Below are 19,623 nucleotides of genomic sequence, written 5' to 3' on the forward strand. Positions count from 1 at the left end.
ATAACAATTCTGTCCCAGACAGTGCAGAGTTTTGATAATTCAGACTCAGACAGTGGGTGCTTGTGATCATTAAAACACAGACAGTGAGTCATTCCGAGTAAACAGACTCAGTCAATTGATTGTGCTGACAAATCAGGCGCAGAGACTGTGGCTTTCTGATAATTCTGAACCAGATAATTTGTATTTCTTATAATTCAGCCCCAGATATTTGATGTCCTTCTGATATTTCAGATGTCGAAATTGGCTTTTCTGATAATTCACACTTAGACAGACTGGCCATCTAATAATTCATAAACAGACATTGTTCATTTCTGAAAATTCAGTCCAGAGAATATGTCCGACTGACAGTTCAGACCAAGACAGTGAGTTTTTTGATAATTAATACACAGACAGTAGCTTCGTCTGGTAGCTTCGACCCAGGCAGAGGGTACTTCTGATAATTCAGACACAGATATTGATCCTTTTGAAAATTGAGATCCAGACGGAGGGTATTTTGGATTATTCAGACCCAGGCAGTGCCATCATCATCAAAGGCAGTCCCTCGGAATTGGGGAAGACTTGCTTCCAGTCAAAAAATGAGTCCTTAGGTGACTGAACAGTCAAACACGAGAACCACGATCCCTATCACAGGTGGGACAGACAGTCGTTGAGAGAAAGGGCGGGTGGGACTGGTTGCCGAAAGCTCTTTCTGATGCCTGCACTTGAGTTCTGCATGCTCTTGGCAATGAGGTCCATTGACACCTGGGAGACAGTGTGAGGTACTGATAACTCATAACCAGACAATGAGTGCTTATGATAAGTAGATCCTTCTGATAATTCAGACCTAGCCAATAGGTGCTTCTCATATTTCAGCTGCAGACAGTGAGATTTCTGATCATTCGGATCCAGACAGTGGTGTTTCCGATAAATCAGACCCAGGCAGTGTGCGTTTCTGACAATTCACATGAAGACAGTGCATGTTTATTACTATTCGGTCCCAAACAGTGTATGATTTGGAGAATTCAGACCCAAGCAGTGGGTCATTCTGATAATTCAGACACAGACATTGAGTCATTATGATAATGCAGACACAGACAATTGGTCGGTCTGATACATCAGACCCATTCAGTGCGGCTTTCTGATCATTCAGACCCAGATAGTTGCTGCTTCTTATAATTCAAGCATCATACAGTGTGTCCTTGTTATACTTCAGAAGCAGAAAATGGCTTTTCTGATGAGTCAGACTTTGCCAGTGTGGCATTTCTAATAATTCAGTCCAGACCGTCTGCCCTACTGATAATTCAGGCTCAGACAATGTTTTTTAATGATAATTCAGACACAGACAATGGCTTCTTCTGGTAATTTAGACACAGACAGTGGATCCTTCTTATAAATTCAGACACGGGGTCGATCCATCTGATAATTCAGGTCAAGAAAGAAGTTTCTCATAATTCAGACCCAGTCAATGTGTGTTACTGATAACTCACACCAAGACAGTGAGTGTTTAAGATTATTCTGACCCAGATAATGTATTGCTGTGATAACCCAGGCCAAGGCAGATGATCCTTCAGTTAATTCAAACCAATACATTGGTTCCAGCTGATAATTGAGTCCCAATCAATGTGTGTTCCTGAAAATTCAGAGCCCATCAGTGGTCCTGTTTATATATCAGGCCCAGGCAATGGGCCATGAAGTAACTTACACCTAGACAGTGTGCCTGTCTTATTATTCAGACCAAGAGAAAGAGTGCGTTTGATATTTCCAACCCAGACTGTGAGTATGTATGATAATCCTGATCCATACACTGTGCGTCTTTAATAATTAAGATCTAGAGACTGGGTCCTTATGATAATCGAGACCCAAACAAATGGTCCTTCAGATGAATCAATCCAGAGCATTGTGGCCTTCTGATAATTGAGGACCAGAAAGAGGGTGTTTTGCTAATTCACATGAATACAGTGAGTAATTATGACATTTAGAAACCAGACAGTGTGTTTCTGATAAGTCAAGTGCAGACAGTGAGTAATTGTGACAATTTCGAACCAGACAGTGCGCGTTTCTGATAATTCACATGCAAACAATGAGTGTTTATGACAATTCTGGCCTAGACAGCGTTAGGTTCTACAAATCAGACCCACACAATGGGACCTTCTGATGATTCAGACACAGAGTTTGAGTGCTTCCAGCAAGTCAGAATCAGACAATTGCTCAGTAAGAGACCCAGACAGTTGATTTTCCTTAACATTCTGTAACATACTGTCTTTTCTTCTGAGACTTGACAGGCAGACAATGGCTTTTGTGATAATTCAAACTTAGGCAGTGGTGCAGTCTGTTAATTCGTACAAAGACATGGTGTGTTTCTGATAATTCAGTCCAGAGAGGGTGTCCGACTAATAATTCAGACCCAGAAATTACATGGTTTTTATAATTCAATTGAAGGAATGTGTCGAACTGATAAATCTGACCCAGACACTGGTGGTTACCATAATTCAGACATTAACAGCTGCTTCTTCCAGTAATTTAAATCCAGGCAGTTGGTCCTTCCGATAACTCAGACACAGAATTTGGTTCTTCTGATAAGTCAGATCCAGAGAGTGGGTGTTTCTGATAATTCACACCCAGACTGTGTGAGTTACTGATAAATCACACCCAGACAGTGAGTGTTCACGAAAAATCTGACGCAGAAAGTGTATGCTTTTGATAATTCAGAACAAGACAGATGGTCCGTCTGATAATTCAGACCCAAACACTGATTCCGCCTGATAATTCAGAGCCAGACACTGGGTGTTTCTTATAATTCAGGCATGGACAATGGACATCTGATAATGCAGACACAGAACGTGGGGCTGTCTGATCCTTCAGACGCAGACCGTGGGAGGTTCTTAATTTCATGCAAATAAAGTGGCTACTTCTGATAAATCAGACACAGATAATATATCCGTCTGTTAATTTAGACCTGGCCAGTTGGTTTTTCCTTGTGTTTCAGATGCAGACAGAGGGATTTCTGGTAAATCAGTTCCAGACTGTGGGTGTTTCTGATCATTCACAAGCAGACAGTGAGTGTTTATACCATTTCTGAACCAGATAATAGATATTTTGATAATTCACAAGCAGACAGTTAATGTTTATGAAAAATCTGGACTAGGGCAGTGTTGGTTTTCATAATTCAGACACAGAGAGTGGGACCTTCTGATAATTCTTCCACAGACATTGGGCCCTTTCTATAATCCAGATTCAGAGACTTGATTGTTCTGATAAATCAGACACAGACAGTGTGGTATTCTGATAATTCATAGCTAGCGAGTTGCTGTTCATTATATTTCTGCACGACAGAATATCCTTCTGACACTTCAGATGTAGACAATGGCTTTTCAGATAATTCAGATTCAGACAGGGCTTCATTTGATAAGCTTGACCCAGACAGCATAAGATTTTGATAATGCAGTCCAGACAGTTTGTCCCACTGATAATTCAGAGGAGAAGGTGTTGTTAATGCTAATTCAGACACAGATAGTGGCTTCGTCTGGTAACTTAGCCTCAGAGAATGAGTCCTTCTGATAATTCAGATACAGAATTTTGTCCTACTGATAATTCAGATCCAGACAGTCGGTGTTTTCCATCATTCAAATCAAACTATTTGTGTTACTGATAAATCATAACCAGACTTTGAGTGTTTATAATATTTCTGACCCAGACAGTTGATAATTTTCATAATTCAGGCCAAGACATTTCGTCCTTCTGAAATTTCAGACACAGACAGTGGGTGTTTCTTATAATTCAGGCACACACAGTGGCTCAATCTGATAACGCAGACAGAGACAGTGGGCCCATCTGATCATTCGTGGGAGGTTCTTAACTTTCGTGCAGATAAAATGGGGGTCAGAACTTGCAAGTCTGTTTTTCTCATATTTCAGATGCAGGCGGTGGTATTTATGATAAGTCAGTTCCAGACAATGGTTGTTTCTGATAGTCCACATGCAGACAGTGAGTATTTATGCCAATTCAGAGCCAGACAGGTAATATTTATTATAATTTCCATGCAGAAGTGATGTTTATGACAATTCTGACCCAGTCATTGAGGGCTTTTATAATTCAGACACAGATTTACAGACCTTCTGATATGTCAGACACAGACATAGGGTCCTTCATATAATCCAGATTCAGATAATTGTTCGTTCTGACAAATCATAGAGTGAGACTTTCTGATAATTCAGACCCAAAGGGTTGGTGTTTATTTTTATTCAGCTCCAGACAGTATGTACTTCTGAGACTTCAGATGCAGACAATGGCTTTTTTTATAATTAGGCCGAGGGGCCGTCTGATACTTCCATCTGATAATTCTCACCCAGTCATGGTTTGTTTCTGATAATCTAGACCAGACAGTGTGTCGTACTGAAAATTCAGACCCAGACAATGGGTCCTTCTTGATAATTCTTATACAGACATTGCTCCTTCTGATCATCCAGATCCAGATGGTGGGTGTTTCTGATTAAGTAGGCACAGACAGTGTGAATTCTCACATCCAGACAGTGAGTGTTTATGATAATTCTGAACCAGACAGTGTATGGTTTTGATAATTGAATCCAAGACAGATGTTCGTTATTATAATTGAGACCCAGACATTGGTTCCATATAATAATTCAAGCCCAGGAAGCATGTGCATATGACAATTTAGAGCCAGTCAGTGATCCTGCTGAAAAATCAGGCCCAGACAGATAGTCCTTCAGGTAAGTTACACACAGACAGTTTTTCGTTCTGATAATTCAGACCAAGACACAGTGTGCTTCCGATAATTCAGTCCCAGATAGTGAATATGTATGACAATTCTGACCCCTACATTGTGCATTTCTGATAATTCAGTTTTTTACACTTGGTCCTTCTGATAATCCAGACTCAAACAAAAGTTGCTTTAGATCAATCAACCCAGACAGTGTGGCCTGCTGATAATTGAAACCCTGACAGTGGGTGTTTCTTATCAACCCGACATAGATACAGGGTCCATCTGGAAATTCAGTCCCAGACAGTGGGCAGTAATTCTAATTTAGGCACAGACAGCGGGTCCATCTGATAATGCAGACATAGATTGGGCCTTTCGAAAATTCAGACATAGAGAGTGGGAGTTTCCAAAATTTCAAGCAGATATATTGGCTTGTTCTGATAAATCAGACACAGAGTGTATGTCCATGTGATAATTCACACCGAGCCACTTGGTCCTTCCCATAGTTGAGATGCAGGCAGTGGGATTTCTGAAAAGTCAGTTGCAGACAGTGGTGTTTCGGATCATTAAAAACCAGACAGTCGGGGGTCAATACAAATATGGGCCAGACATTGTTTATTTGGATAAATCAAATGCAGACAGTGAGTGTTTATGATAATTCTGACCCAGAATTTGCATGGTTTTGCTCAATCAGACCCAGACAGTGGGACCATCCAATAATTCAGACACAGACATTGGGTTCTTCCGGTAAACCAGACCCAGAAACTTCATCATTCTGATAAATCACACAGAGCCAGTGAGGCTTACTGATAATTCAGACCCAGATAGCGGTGGCTCTTAACTTCAGACCCAGACAGTGGATCCGGAAGATCATTCATACCATGACAGTGGGTGTTTCTTATCATTCTGACGCAGACAGTGGGCCCTTCTGATCGTTGACACCCGGGCAGTGGGAAGTTCTTAAAATCAGGCAGATAACGTGATACTTCTGATAAATCAGACCCAGAAAGTTGGTCATTCATGTAATTCTGACCCAACTAATAGGTCCTCATCTTACTTCAGCAGCAGACAGTGGGATTTCTGGTCATTCAGATCCAGGCAGTGGGTGTTTCGGATAATTCATACCCAGACGTCGTGCATATCTTGAAATTTCTGCAGACAGTGAGTATTTATGACATTTCTGAACTCGCAAATCAACATTTCTGATAACTCACAGGCTATCAGTGAATCGTTACGATAATTGTGACCCAGACAGTGCATGGTTTGATAATTCAGACCCAGACAGTGGGTCCTTCCAATAATGCAGCCTCAGAAAATTGATCATTCTGACAAGTGAGACCAAGGCAGAGAAGCTTTCTGATGACTCAGACCAAGATAGTTGGTGTTTTTTATAATTCAGACTCAGACATGAGGTGCTGCTGATACTTCAGATGCAGGCAATGTCTTTTCTGATAATTCTGATTGAGACAGTGAGGCCGTCTGATAATTCATACCCAGACATGTTGCTTTTCTGATAATTGAGTTCAGACAGTATGTACTACTGATAATTCAGGTCCAGACAGTGGGTTTTTATGATAATTGAGTTTAGACAGTATGTACTACTGATAACTTAGGCCCAGACAGTGGTTTTTATGATAATTGAGTTCAGAGAGTATGTACTACTGATAATTCAGGTCGAGACAGTGGGTTTTTATGATAATTCAGACACAGACAATGGCATTGTCTGGTAAGTTAGACCCAGACAGTGCATCCTTCAGATTATTCTGACACAGACGTTGCACCATCTGATAACTCAGATCTAGACAAATGGTGTTTCTGATAATTCAAGCCCAGACAGTTTGCATTACTGATAACTCAGATCCAGACAGTGAGTTTTTTTTGACAATTCTGACCCAGACAGTATATGCTTTTGATCATTCAACCCCAGACAGTGTGCGTTTCTGAGAATACAGAGCCAGTCATAGGCCCTGCTGATAAATCAGGCCCACACCGAGTGTGCTTCAGGTAACTTACACCCTGACAGTGTATCTGTTTGATAATTCAGACCAAGACAAAAGGTGCTTCGAACATTTCAGATTCAAACAGTGGGTATTTAAGACAATTTTGCCTCCTACATTGTGCGTTTCTGATCATTGACTGCTAGACATGGGATCATACTGATAATCCAGTCTCAGACAGTGGGTCTTATCATTCAGATACACAAAATTGATGCTTTGGATAATGCAGATGCGGACATTGTGTCTTTCTTATCATTCAGATGCATAAAATGGCTCCGTCTGAACATTCAGACCCAGACAGTGGCTCCGTCTGAACATTCAATCCAACCAGTGACACCTTCTGATCACTAACACTAAGACAATGACTCCTTCTGATCATTCACACCCAGACAGTGGCTCCTTCTGATCATTCACACCCAGACAGTGGCTCCTTCTGATCATTAACACCCAAACAGTGACACCTTCTGATCATTCAGACGCAGACAGTGACTCCTTCTGGTCATTCAGTCCTAGACAGTGGCTCCGTCTGAACATTCAGGCCCAGACAGTGGATCTTTCTGATCATTCAGACCCAGACAGGGGCTCCTTCTGATCATTACGACCCAGATAGTGGCTCCTTCTGGTCATTCAGACCCAGACAGTGGATCCTTCTCATCATTCAGACCCAGACAGTGGCTCCTTCTGGTCATTCAGACCCAGACAGTGGCTCCTTCTGGTCATTCAGACCCAGACAGTGACTCCATCTGATCATTCAGATCCAGTCAGTGGATCCTTCTGATCATTCAGACCCAGACTGAAAGTGGGAGTTTCTTAAAATTCAGGCATATAAAGTGGCGACTTCTGATGAAGCTGAACCAGCGAGTAGGTCCTTCTGATAATTAAGGCCGAGCCAGCAGTTCTTTCTCATATTTCAGAGGCAGACAGTCGGTGTCTCTGATAATTCAGATCCAGACAGTCTGTCCATCTGATTCAGAGCCAGTCACTTATTTCTGTGATAAATCAGCCCCAGAAAATGTGTGTTTATGATAATTCTGACACAGACAGTGGGTGTTTTGGAGACAGTATGTGGTCTCGCTGATAAATCAGATCCAGAATGTGGGAGTTTCGGACAATTCAGAGCCAGACATGGGTCCTGCTGATAAATCAGGTCAAGACCGAGTGTCCTTCAGGTAACTTACACTCAGACTGTGTGAATGACTAATAATTCCGACCCAGACCTTTGGTCCTTCCGAAAAATCAGACAAATACATTGATTCCGTCTGATGATTCAGGCCCAGCTAATGTGAGTTTCCGATGAATCAGAGCCAGTCTGTGGTCCTGCTGATAAACAAGGCCCAGACATGGTGTCCTTCAGGTAATTTACACCAGAGAGTGTGCATTTCTGATCATTCATAATTAGGCACTGGGTTTATACAGTAATTCAGACTCACACAATACGTCTTATGTGTCCTTTTCTCATTGACCTTTGTTTACTGTGTACCTCGCTCCTTCAATGTAATGCTCTGTATAACTGTCTCCCTCACTGTTGTGTACTGTTTCACTCTCTCACATATTGTTGTATAATTTTTCTCTCACTCCCTCATTATTGTGCACTGTGTCACTATCTCGCTCACTGTTGTGTACTGTGTCATTCGCTCCCTCACTTTTGTGCACTGTCTCTCTCTCTCTCTCCCTCACTGTTGTGTGCTGTTTCCCTGGGGACTGTGCGCCAATTTCTTTCAATGTGTTATTACATGCAGGCAAGCATCGCACAGGAATGTCCCATTTGGCAGCAGGTCGCCGATGTAACAGGATGTACAAGCATTAGAAGGAACCTGTAACATGAGGGATTGGAATTGTAAGATGTAGATTGCAAGGAATAGATCTGAGGACTGTTCGGAGCAGCAGGCTGCAGAACAAGCTCTACGTATACAGGGCTGCCGTTCTGATAACCACACTTAATAGAATCATTTAGGTCAGGACTGAGGGTGATTATCCGCTCCTCATTACTATCTGTTGCTCCAAAAGACCTAGGGAATTAGTTCCAATGCTCAGCTCATTGGCCATACAGCTTTTCATGTCTGTACCAAAATTACTTTTCAATATAACTGTTGATTATTCTCCCACCACGCTTGCTGCAAATGCACTTCAGATCATAAAAACTAGATGAGTAAGAATCATTAATCTTTTCTCTTCCAAAGCAAACTATCCCAGCGTATACCGTCTCTCCACGTAATTGAATTCCCACATTCCTACGACCATGATGGTCAATTTGATCTGCACCCTTTCTGAGGTTTTGACATTGTATCTAAAATGTAGTAGCCAGAACAGGGCAAAATTCTCTAGCCGAGATCTAATCATTGTTTTCTAACATTTTAATGTAACTTACTTGCTTGCTTTTGTAATCTTCGACTCAGTTTATAAAGCCAATGATCCAATATGCTTTTGAAACATATTTATTATCTTGTCCTGCCACCTCATAGATTTTGTGTATTTGAGATTATTAAAAAAACCTTCTGTCCATTAAAACTAACAGTCAGAATTTCACAATCTGTGGGCACACAGTCTCCTTGTAGAGACTCCGGTCTCACATAAAATCCTAAAAGAAGGAATATCCCTTTGAACTTTTTTGATTGGTCAGGTGCGTTGTTGATAACTTTTCACTCTTCCTATCACTGTTGAAAGCAAGCTTCCATTTTTTAAATGTAAAACACATTTTATCTCCTTAAACAATATTTGCACTTGGACAATCTGGTCCAGCGCAAAGATCATTACTCTCTTTAATGACCTACACTGAGATGTATGGGTCTGGGTGGTGCACAGCTGCAGAGGAGATAGCAAGAGAGGTAATTCATCGCAGTAATACAGATACATTTGCAAAGGAGACAGAGAGACATAATGTTCGCAGGAATACAGATAACATGCAGAGGAGACACAGAGGTGTAACTGCGTACAATAATACAGATACATCTTCTGAGGGAGAGGGAGAGAGAAGTAATTGATCATAAAAGTTTACTTCACGGAAGGAGGCCATTTCAGTCCATCGTGTCCATACTGCAATACAAGAGACTATCCAGCCTAATCCCACGTTCCAGCTCTAAGTCTTTAACCTTGCAGGTTATGGCACTCCAAGTGCACATCCAAGTACTTTTTAAATGTGCTGATGATTTCACCACATCACCCTTTCAGACAGTGATCGCCAAACCCCCACAACTCTCTGCATCAGAAAATTTCTCCTCAATCCCCTCTAAACCTTCTACTAATTACTTTAAATGTATCCCCCAGTTTGTTGCCCCAACTGCCAAGGGAAATATGCCTTTTATATTGATTTTATCTAAGTCCAGCTTAATTTTGTACACCTTTAATGAGGTCTCCCCAGCTTCCTCTGTTCCAAGGAAAACAAACCCAGCCTATCCAATCTGGCCTCATGGATAATATTCTCCACTCCCAGCAACATCCTCGTAAATCTCCTCTGTCCCCTCTCAAGTGAAATCACGTTCCTCCCGTAATGCGGTAACCAGAAGTGCACGCAGTACTCAAGCTGTGGTCTAAGCAGTGTTTTTACATTTCAAGCTTCACCCTCCCAGCTCTATAACCCGGCTAATAAATGCAAGCATTCCGTATGCCTTCTTAACTCCCTTATCGACCTGGCCTACTATCTACAGACATCTGTGGACATGCACTCCAAGGTCACATTGTTCCTCTATACTTCCCAGTGTGCTAGCATTTAATGTATATTACCTTTCCTTGTTCGACCTCCCGAAATGCATTATCTCACTCTTCTCTGGGCAAAATTCCATTTGACACTGTTCATCCCACCTGACCAGTTGATTAATATCTTCCTGCAGTCCGCAGCTTTCTTCTTCATTATTAACCAGGATAAATCTGCATTTGGAAAGTCAAAGAATAATTATGGACAGTCAGCACAGATTTGTTCATGGAAGATTGTGTTTGACTGACCTGATTGAATTTTTTGAGGAGGTAACCAAGAGGGCCAATGAGGGTAGTGCATACAGTGAAGTATATATGGACTTTAGCAAGGCTTTTGATAAGGCCCCACATGATAAAAGTTTAAAGCCCATGAGATACAGGGCAAAGTGGCAATTTGGATCCAAAATTGGGTTGGAGGAAGGAAGCAAAGAGTATTGATTGATGCATGGTTTTGTGACTGGAAGGATGTTTCCAGTGAGGTTCTACAGGGCTCAGTACTGGGTCCCTTGCTTTTTGTGGTACATATCAACGATTTAGATTTGAATATAGGGAGTATGATTAAGACGTTTGCAGACAACACTAAAATTGGATGTGTGGTTGATAATGAGGTGGAATGTGATGGGCTGCAGGAGAATATCAATCTTTGGGCCAGGTGGGCAGAGCAGTGGCAAATGGAATTTAATTCAGAGAATTGTGAGGGAGCACATTGGGTCGGCTAATATGGAAAGGATGTACACATTAAGCGGTAGGCCACTTAATAGTGTAGATGAAGAAAGGGACCTTGGAGTGCTTGTCCACAGATCCCTGAAAGTAGCAGGCCAGGTGGATAAGGTGTTTCAGAAGGCATATGGAATGTTTGCCTTTATTGGCCGAGGCATAGAACATAAGAGCAGGAAGGTTATGTTTAAATTGTATAACACTTTGGTTAGGCCACAACTGGAGTACTGCATGCAGTTCTAGTCAAATATTATAGGGAGGACGTAATTGCACTGGAGAGGGTGAAGAGGAGATTTACTCGGATGCTGCCTGCAATGGAGAATCTTAGTTATGAGGACAAATTAGATAGACTGGGTTTGTTCTCATTGCAACAGTGGAGGTTGAGAGGAGACCACATTGAGGTGTACAAAATATTGAGGGCATGGATATAGTGGATAGTAAGTGTCTATTTCCATTGGTGGAGGGGTCTATTAAGAGCGGGCATTGTTTTAAGGTGGTTGATGGAAGGTTTTCGGTGATTTGGCAGGGGGAGGATTCTTTATGCAGAGGGTTGTGGGGATCTTGGACTTACTGTCTGGAAGAGTGGTGGATGCAGAAACTCTCACCACTTTTAAGAGGTGGTTGGATAGGCACTTAAAATGCCGTAACCTGCATGGTTATTGATCTAGAGCTGGTAATTGGGATTAGACTGGATGATCTTTTGTTGGACCGTGCAGATATAATTGTACTACTGCAGGAAATAGAATACAGTAATGGTGATCTCCTGAACTACTTTTGATCGGCTGGATGGGTCGCAGACGAATTTTCCCAGATTTTTTCTCCCTAAATTGTCCTGGATTTTTACCTGGTTTTTGCCTCTCCCAGGAGATCACATGGCTCTGGTCGGGGTGGCGTGTAGAATGTTTCAGTATAAGGAGTGTCGCAGTTGTGTGAGGTTGAGTGGTTGGGCTGGGTGTCTCTATCTTTCCGTCACTGTTCATAGGTTTATAGAAACATAGAAACATAGAAGATAGGTGGAGAAATAGGCAATTCTGCCCTTCGAGCCTGTACCACCATTCAATATGATGATGGCTGATCATGCAACTTCAGTACCCCATTCCTCTTTTCTCTCCAAATCCCATTGATCACTTTAGCTGGAAGGGCCAGATCTAAGTCACGTTTGAATGTATAAAACGAACTGGCCTCAACAACTTTCTGTGGTAGTGAATTCCACAGGTTCACAACTCTCTGAATGAAGATGTTTCTCCTCATCTCAGGCTTAAATGGCTTGCCCCTTGTCCTTAGACTGTGGCCGCTGGTTCTGGACTACCCCAACATTGGGAACATTCTTCCTGCATCTAACCTGTACAATCCCATCGGAATTTTAGATGTTTCTATGAGATCCCCTCTCATTCTTCTAAATATCAGAGAATAAAAGCCTAGTCGATCCAGTCTTTCTTCATATGTCAGTCTGCACTCCCTCAATAGCAAGAATGTCCTTCCTCAGATTAGGAGAACAAAACTGTACACCATATTCAAGATTTGGCCTCACCAAGGCCCTGTACAACTGTCATAAGACCGCCCTGCTCTTATATTAAAATCATCTCACTATGAAGGCCGCATTGCCTTCTTCACTGCTTGCTGTACCTGTATGCCAACTTTTAATGATTGATGTACCATGACACCCAGGTCTCGTTGCACTTCCCCTTTTTACTAATCTATCAACATTGAGATAATATTCTGCCTTTCCTGTTTTTGGCAACGAGGTGGATAACCTCACTTTTATCGACATTATACTGCACCAGATGAATTTCTAGGCCTGTGTCTCACTGACTATGCAATGAAGGCATATTGGAGGATGATTAGAATGTGTTGTGCCCTGTGAATGAGTGAGCCTCCCTTGTTTACCGTGTGTGTGTGTGTGTGTTTGTTTTTGCGTGAGAGAGAGAGAGATTAGATCCTGCCTGAATCACTCTCACTCTCCCCTCCCCCTCCCCTTCCCAGCCCCCGCCCCAGCCCCAGCCCCAGCCCCAGCTCTGAGAATTTCCCGGCCCAACCCTCACCGTGCTCACATGGACTGTGCCCCGGTTCCAATCGAGTGCTGAAGAAAGGTTTCTGGACGATGGGTCGACAGTCTATGAAACGATGGTGTAGTGGAGTCTGGGAGGGATCGCAGACCTTGTGAAATGGTAGAAGAGATGAGTCTTGGAGGGAGCACAGACCGTGTGGAACGCTGAAGGATCAGCATCCAGGAGCAGGAGCAGACCGCCTGGGAACGTGGAGGAGCAGAATCCGGGAGCAGGACTGGTCCGTGTGAGAATCTGAAGGATCTGAGTCCGGGAGCAGGAGATCGTGTTGGATGCTGATAATTGCATCTTTAATTTTTCCCTCTCACATTCAAATTTCTCTCTCTCTGTTACCTTCTATTTCTCTTTTCTCTTGCTTTTTCTCACTTCTCTTATCTTTTTTTCTCTTTCCTTGCTCATTGTTTCTTTCTCCCACTTTCTCATTTTGTATATCCTGTCTTACTTATTCACTATTCAATCCTGACCTCATCAACCCCTTCCTCAAGTTTGCTGTTTTATTTATCTTTTATTACCTTCCCCTTTTCTTGTTCGTCCTGTCGTTTTCTCCTCCTCCTCTTTGTCCCTCTTTTCTTTTCCTATTTATTGTCGTCCTCTTTTACGCTTCCCCTTTTCCTCTTTTCTTTCTATCTTTGCCCCCTCTCATGCACCTATTATTCCACTTGTGCGAAATCCAGAACTTGCGATCTGTCAAGTTACGCCACGACAGGTCATCGAACCGTAAAATGTGTATTTCTGAACAACAGTAGGGCTATTGGCTCAGCAACTGCCCAGCAATTGCCCAACCAACCCTTATGGCTTTTAAAATCAGCTGTCGGCCTTGCTTTCAGCAACATAAATGTATATATAAGGCTCAAGCACAATAGTTAAAAATCGAAAATTATGCACATACACTTCAAATGAGTTTTTGCAAATATTGCACTGCTTTAATATGTTTAAAACTTTTATTTTTAAATGAGAGAAGAAACAATTTTGCAAAGTGCAAGATAGAAAGAAAAATGCAGAGATACAACGAGCGATAGAGGTACAGTTGCAGAAAGATAGAGATGGAGATTCCACAAGAACAGAAGCTGTTGCGTGGGGACGAGAGGAAACAGAAAGACAACAAGAGGGAGTTCGAAAAGTGGCGTGAGTACCAGGGAGTGACACTGAGTGGCAGATGTAAAGAAACAAGGTAAAACGACAGGAGCCAAGCAGAAAGAGAGATGTGCAGATCGAACAAGATCGTGTGAGGGAGAGAGATATGGAAAGAGAGAGATGTGCCCTCTGTCCCGAGATGTCTTGACCTATCAGATGTGCCAGTGTGAGCTATTACTGCAAGGCATTTATTACAATTAAAACACAGCTAAATACAACGTTGGAGTGATTTTTCTGTTCGAAACAGGGGGCTGTGTCTTAGTGAAAAGGGAACATAATCCTCAGCAGGCGTTATCGATCAGACGTCCATTTTGCAATCTGTCTGATTTATTTTTCGAATGCAAGTTAAAATCGGATATTCTGTCTAGTGCATGACTGATCCAAAACACCAGTTTGATACTCTGGTGGCAATTAGGCAATTACCCAACGGTTTCTTTCCCCATCTTAATGTGACCTCATTAAAAATGTTGGAATCTTGAAGCAGACTGACTCAAATTATCATCTGTTATTATTATTTCATATGGTTGATGCAGATGTAGAGCACCAACCATAATTTTGCATCGGCTGTTTAACAAGGTGTTTGTGACTTATTGTGAACTCCATGCGGCTGCCTCAGCAACAACAGTGGTGTCAATGTTGTGTGTCTCCTAAACGGCTCGCATGTTACTTCAAGCTGCAGTGAGGGATATTGTTCAGATTCTGGTGGATGGGGAGATGGTATTTTTCCAAGATTCACCTGCTTTCCCAGAATGGATGACTAAACATGTAAGAGAAAACATTGGACTAATAGGAAAAGCATATCAAATAAAAAAAATAACACAGATCCTGTGGAATGGGAAAGATACATATAACAACAAAATGTGAGACAGCTGATAGTAAGAGCTACAAAAAGCGTGTCTGACCCGAAACTTGCTGTGGGAATCGAAACCAACACAATTTGTTTCAACTATTATATTGAGAAAAGGAAACTGGTCAGGAGCAATGTTGGCCTCTTGAATACTGATAACGGTGCTATTGTCACTGAAGTAAATAAATGGCGAACATTTTGAATAATAATTTAAATCAGTATTTACGGTCGATACTTTAATGTATTTCCTCACTTTATATTGATAAGGACACGGTGATTGACCTGGAAGCTCTGTCAGAGTCCTGCATTGCTACCTTTCAGCCGGAGAAAGTAGATGTTCATTTTGTGCTCAGCAGTCCTGGCAGAAGTTCAAAGCATATATTGAGATACAGACCAGTAATGCGCTGATACAGGGTGTGCTAAAAGTAACAATGGAATCCAAAGGCAAGCTGCAGTTTCAATATTTACCGTGGCGAAATTTCGATGGATTATTTTCTGGACATGTTTATTTGCAACACATAAAGCTCTGACCGGTCGGTCCCCTTGAATGACAAGTACTGATTGCTGATTGGCCCCCGTGGAGGGAAAAGCACACGGAACAGTTTCTCTGGAATATGTAATTAGATCCTCCAAACCTATGTAATCAGTGACTTTCCAAAGTGTAATTCGTGCCATTCAGACAGCTGACTCCAGATAGCCAGAGCGCACTTGGCTGACATGGATCACCCTCACGTTTTATGAACTTCAACCAGACTCTAAAAACAAGTTCCACCCTCACAGTCCAAGTTCCTGATCTCCTTCCACTCTAAGCCCAAGGTCCTGAACACCTCATCCCCCACCCAAGTTACTGACTTACCCCTCTCATGCTCCTGACGTCCTCCCCACAAATGTCTGAGATTCTCACCTCTCTCACATCCCTGAAGTAAGCCCAGTCACCTACCATCTGCCGGCAGAGATGGGAATTTTGCATTGGTCACGGATTGTTAACTGTTTTATGAAGTGAATAGTGACAGTGTTGAGACTTCTGCACGTCATCCAATCTGATGACGTTACTTGCCACACACATACCGAGCTTTCCGAGACATAAAGCAGGTATCAGGGAGGCAGGGAGAATGGCAGTCGGGAGCGTGATTTCAAGGATTGAGACATTTAAAAGGGCAGGAGCAGCGGCAGTCGGCAGCGGCAGTCTGGAGTCGGAGGTCGAGGATCGAACCTTATAAAAGGGCAGGATCAGCGGCAGTCGGAGTGGGAGGTCAATGATTGAGGCATATAAAAGGTCAGGATCAGCGACAGTCGGCAGCGGCAGTCTGGAGTGAGAGGTCGAGGATCGAGGCCTGTAAAAAAGGCCAGGATCAGCGGCAGTCTGGAGTGGGAGGTCAATGATTGAGGCATATAAAAGGTCAGGATCAGCGGCAGTCGGAGTGGGAGGTCAATGATTGAGGCATATAAAAGGTCAGGATCAGCGACAGTCGGAGTGGGAGGTCAATGATTGAGGCATATAAAAGGTCAGGATCAGCGACAGTCGGAGTGGGAGGTCAATGATTGAGGCATATAAAAGGTCAGGATCAGCGACAGTCGGCAGCGGCAGTCTGGAGTGGGAGGTCGAGGATCGAGGCTCGAGGCCTGTAAAAAAGGTCAGGATCAGCGGCAGTCGGGTGTGGGAGCTCGAGGATCGAGGCATATAAAAGGCGAGGAGCAGCAGCAGTCGGGAGTGACAATTGGGAGCGTGAGGCCGAGGATCAAGACCAATAAAAAGCTAGGAGCGCCGGCATTCAGGAGTGGGAGGTAGAGGATCAAGGCCTCTAAAAGGCCAGAAGCAGCGGCAGTCGGAAGCGGAGATCGAAAGCGGGAGGTCAAGGGTCGAGGCCTATAAAAGGTCAGGAGCAGCGGCAGTCGGAAGCGGGGATCGAAAGCGGGAGGTCAAGGGTCGAGGCCTATAAAAGGTCAGGAGCAGCGGCAGTCAGGAGCAGGAATTAGTGCAAAAGTAACCAAAGAAATAATTTTAAAAATCGAAGTGTGATGTCACAGACAAGCGGGTAAGTGATTGGCTGGTGGATTGGTGAGTATTTAATCTTTTTCGTTTTCTTTTTCTTTCGAATCAATAGGAAACCTATGGCATTGTTGCAAAATTAAGTTAATCTAAGCGTTAGGTCATGGCAGAAGAGCCCAGACCCGTGTCATGCTCCTGCTGTGCTATGTGAGAAGTCAGGGACGCTGTACTATGTGTGCAGGAAGTGTGTCCAGCTGCAGCTCCTGATAGGCCGCATTGAAGCACTGGTGCTGCGCATGTATTCACTCTAAAGCATCCGCGAAGCTGAGGATGTTGTGAAGAGGATGTTTAGTGAGTTGGTCACACCACAGGTAAAGGTTACACAGGCAGATAGTGAATGGGTGACCATCAGGCAGAACAGTGGAAGGAAGGTAGTCAAGCGGTCCCCTGAGGTTATCTCCCTCCAAAACAGATATATGATTTTGGGTACTGTTGGGGGCGATGACTCATCGGGGAAGGCAGCAGCAACCAAGTTTATGGCTGTTATGTATGTAAACCTGCAATTATCATGTCTAAGTACCAGAGGGCTTATCCCCTGGAGTCCTAAGGTATCCCGCAATCCATTGGGAGCACCTTTCTAGAAGGAGGCCTCTCAGGCTGGAAATGCACTCTGAGATCTGCAATAAAGGAATACGGTCTCACTTACTTTGACCTTGCAGTATCCAGTCTGACTTCTTATCCAAGACATAACAACTGGCGACGAGATGACGAACCCCAAGGCAACATTGCAGAGAACTGTGGGCTACCTGGAAAAATTTTCAGAGGGAGCTGATTGGGAGACCTTTGTGGAACAACTTGACCAATACTTCATGGCCAACGAGCTGGAAGCAGAAGGGAACGCTGCCAAATGAAGGGCGATCCTCCTCACCCTTTGCGGAGTACCAACAAATGGCCTCATGAAAAACCAGCTCGCTCCAGCAAAACCCACAGACAAGTCATATGCTGAGCTGTGCACACTGGTCCGGGAGCATCTAAACCTGAAGGAAAGCGTTCTGATGACAAGGTATTGGTACTTCACCTACAAGAGCTCGCTGAGCTAAGGCGCCTTGCAGGCCATTTCGAACTTGAAGTGCACTTGGAGCATATGCTCAGGGACTTGTTTGTATTTGGCATTGGCCATGAAGAAATACTTCACAAACTTTTGAAGGTAGAGATCCCAACCTTGAGTAAAGCCATAGCGTTAGCCTAGGCGTTTATCTCCACCTGTGGTAACCCCAAACAAATTTCCTAGTACTCTAGTGCTGCAGCAAATACTGTGAACAAAGTAACTTTGTTTTCGAATCGAAATGTATATGGCAGGACTCACCCGCCTATAGCTGCACGTCCGCAGGTGACTCAGAGTCCGCCATCAAGGGTGATGAATACAAAGCAATTAACACCTTGTTGGCGCTGAAGGGGTGATCATTGATTCCATTCATTCCGCTTCAAAGGATACATTTGCAAGGGCTGTGGAACAATGGGAAAGCTCCTACTTTTGTGCAGGCTAACTGCAAACCATGCTAATCCTGCAAACCATCATGTTGCAGAGTAGGACAGATCCACCGTGGATCATGACGAAGCAGAGCCACAGGCCGAGGAGGCAGAGGTATATGGCGTGCGCACATTTACCAAAAAGTGTCGCCCGATAATGCTGAAGGTTGAATTAAATGGACTCTTGGTGTCCATGGAGCTGGACATGGGCGCAAGCCAGTCCATACGATTAAAAATACTTTCAATAAGTTGTAGTGCATCAAGGCTTCAAGCCAGTCCTGACTCCCAATCGTACCAAAATCAGAACATACACAAAGGAACTGATTCACATAATTGGCAGTGCTACCGTAAAGGTCTCCTGCGATGGAGCGGTAAATGATTTACCACTCTGTGCTACCGGGCGATGGCCTGATGCTGTTCAGCAGGAGCTGGCTTGGAAAGATACTCTGGAACTGGGACGATGTCCGAGTGCTTTCGGTCCGTCGAAGACTCCTCCTGTGCGCAGGTCCCAAGCAAGTTCGAATGAGGCATCGGGAAATTCCATCGAGCAAAAGTGCAAATCCATTTGATTCCGAGGGAGCGGCCCATCCATCACAAGGTGAGAGCAGTACCTTACATGATCAGAGAGAGGGTGGAGATCGAGCTGGGCAGGCTGCAATGAGAGGGCATCATTTCGCCGATCGAATTCAATGAGTGGACCAGTCCGATTTTTCCAGTCCTCAAGAGAGATGGCACCTTCAGAATCTGTGGTGATTACAAAGTAACTATCATTCGTTTCCCACTGCAGGATCAATACCTATTTGTGTAGCTGGCGGGAGCGAAAACATTCACAAAACTGGATTTGACCTCAGCCTACATGATGCAGGATCTGGAGGAATTTTCGAAAGGCCTCACCTGCATCAACACGCACAAAGATCTTTTCGTTTACAACAGGTGCCCGTTTGGGATTCGATCAG

At 43.5% G+C, this 19,623-nt stretch overlaps 1 long non-coding RNA gene across 2 annotated transcripts in view; it reads left to right on the plus strand.

The window, feature by feature from the left end:
* Window positions 1-16,925: 16,925 nt before the first annotated feature.
* Window positions 16,926-19,623, plus strand: part of LOC139230433 (uncharacterized) — a 28,771-nt gene continuing 26,073 nt past the window's right edge. For both annotated transcript variants that reach the window (XR_011587922.1, XR_011587923.1), the window contains exon 1: window positions 16,926-17,183. This is a non-coding gene — a long non-coding RNA (uncharacterized lncRNA). The remainder of the gene's footprint in view (window positions 17,184-19,623) is intronic.

Source organism: Pristiophorus japonicus, chromosome 19, assembly GCF_044704955.1.
Source record: "Pristiophorus japonicus isolate sPriJap1 chromosome 19, sPriJap1.hap1, whole genome shotgun sequence".
Taxonomy (NCBI): domain Eukaryota; kingdom Metazoa; phylum Chordata; class Chondrichthyes; family Pristiophoridae; genus Pristiophorus; species Pristiophorus japonicus.